The following is a 2,602-nucleotide window of genomic DNA, read 5'->3' as shown; positions in this document are numbered from 1 at the left end:
TTGCCTGATCAAAGTGATTGGTATGACCTCGCTTCCGAGGAATATTAATTGCGGGATTAGGTTGTCATTACACCTAGTATAGTATGGTTTTCGGGTTCCATATTATATGGTTATGGATGCAAAATGATAATGTCCTGTATTTAAGTTCATAGTCTCAGTATAAAGTTGTCATAAATTTTGTTCTCTAGCTACTATTTTAGTTGAATCACATTAACTAAGAAATAATTTTGGACATGGTGCTTAAAGGAGCTGAAGTACATATTCATGTTTCGATTCATCATTGTCATAATTTCCTATACATAATGCATTTATGGAAGATAGCTTATGATATGATCACAGTCTCCATTGAAATGCTAATATGTTACATTGGCTTCTATCACAATTGTGCTATAGCATGAGATGCAAGAGTTAGTACTAAACTTAGACTTTATATCAAGTCTAAATGAGATGTTTGGTATTAATCATATTGAGTGCTAAGAAAAGCTTAAGGAGTTCCAATTCTATGTCATTTTATGAAAATATTTTATTTTTAAAATGAATTGGAATTCTTGGATGTAGAGATTAAATGTTAATCTCATGTGGATGTGATCTACAAGTCCTTGTTAGAATCATTTGATCAATTCAGATTGTTTTTGAAAATAAATTCTTTTTATATTATCTGAATTGAATAGTGAATTTTACGTAATGGAAGACATCCTAAAAGCTAAGGCTAGGATCAATATGATTTAATTCAAATTCTTAGCCTAAATCGAAAGGTAAGGGTGATAAGAAGAGGAATTATAATACCAAACAGTTGGACAAGTTAGTTGCCCTAGTAATTGCCAAAAGGAAATTAGTCTCAAAAGCATGACCAAAAGGAAATTGTTTCTGTTTTGATAAAGCTAAGCATTGTCCATGATTGTTTTCTAGATGGAAATTTATATGTTTTACTTTTTAAAGAGAAAGTTTCCATCCTTTGGTTTTGTATGTTTTGGCACTTATGTCTAGATCTTATTAATATAAATGGTATTCAAGATTGGTGAAAGATGGGCTTTTAAAACCATTATTTTGTTATATTCACAATCTATGAATTTTATTTAGAGGATAATATGATCTAGGGTTCCTTTTTGTAAAGGAATAAAGTTCCAAAGACTTCTTTAAGTTAGTGCATAAATAAAGGAGGAATAGGGCTCTTTCAAAGTAAAGGTAGATTGTTCTAGAAGAAAAATGTCAAAATTTGTTATAAGACAACTATAAAGTACATTTGGAAATGAGATGGTTGTATTAGATACATCACAAGACATTATTCTAGATATATAGCTAATACACGAGTACAATATTGTAGTGGGAGGATTACCAAATAAATTCATAGTTTTGGAATAAACTTTTGTAGTTATTCCACAAGGATATGAATTTGATCCTCGGTCCTATGTAAAGGCAATAGATGATATGAATATGGATTACTAATTCAAGATTATGTGAATAGAATTAAATTCTATTTAAAGTCTAGAACATGTAGAGGCGCTTAATTGCATTAAGCCTATTGTTTTCAAATTGGTCTACAAGTAAATGAGATTGATAGATTTGAAGGTGCAAACCTTCAAAGTCAAGACTAGTGGCGAAAAGATTTATTCAAAAAGAAATATTTCGACTATGAAAAGATTTTTTTCACCAATAGTCTAGTTTGACTCTATCTAGATTCTCTTATCCATTATATTTCATTATGATGAAATATGGTAATGGATATCAAGAAAGCTTCTTTTAGTAGCAATCTTGAGGAAGACATCTATATGATGTAACTAGACTTGTTCATAACAAAGAACCAGTAGTGTTTAGTATGCTAGTTGCTTAAAATCCATTTATGGACTAAAGCAAGCATCTAAATCATAAAATATCATCTTTGATCAAGCAATCAAATGGTTTGATTTTAATTAAGTATTTAAAAGGCCTTATGTGTGTAAAGGCTATATAGAATAATAAATTTCTTAATGTATGTTGATGACATTCTAATCATTTAGAATGATATAGAGTTATTGTCATCAAAGGAGTTTTTGGTTGTCTAATCCAGTTTGATATAAAGTACTTAGGAAAGACTAGTCACATCCTAAGAATTATAACTTTGTTAAAATTCAAAAATTAGGATGTTGGGTCTATCTTAAACTGCTTAAATCGATTAGTGTCTAGCCAAGTATAGCATGAAATACTTTAAGAAAGAATTCTTTCCTTTTAAAGTTTGAAGTTCCTTTATATAGGACTATAGTCCTAAGACATATAAAAGGAAGAGCATATAAGATGGTTCATTATATCAAATCGATAGGAAGTCTTTATGCTATGCTAAATACTAGGCTAAATATCTATTTTGTGGTGGGCATGGTAAGCAAATATCAATTGAATCAAAGATCATTTAATTTAGTGGGAGTAAAGCATATACTCAAATATCTTAGGAGAATGAGGGATTATATGCTTGTCCACTAAAGTGAAGTTTTGATAGATACTGGATGTACAAATACTGACTTGTAGTTTGATTGTGATTCATGAAATTGGATTTCAAGATATGTGTTCATCCTAGGTGGCAAAGATACACATTAAGCGTAAGTATCATCTCATTAGAGAGATATGAGTA

The sequence above is a fragment of the Quercus suber genome, unplaced genomic scaffold, assembly GCF_002906115.3.
Source record: "Quercus suber isolate HL8 unplaced genomic scaffold, Cork oak 2.0 scaffold_57, whole genome shotgun sequence".
Classification (NCBI taxonomy): Eukaryota; Viridiplantae; Streptophyta; class Magnoliopsida; order Fagales; family Fagaceae; genus Quercus; species Quercus suber.
This window is presented reverse-complemented; position numbering follows the sequence as displayed.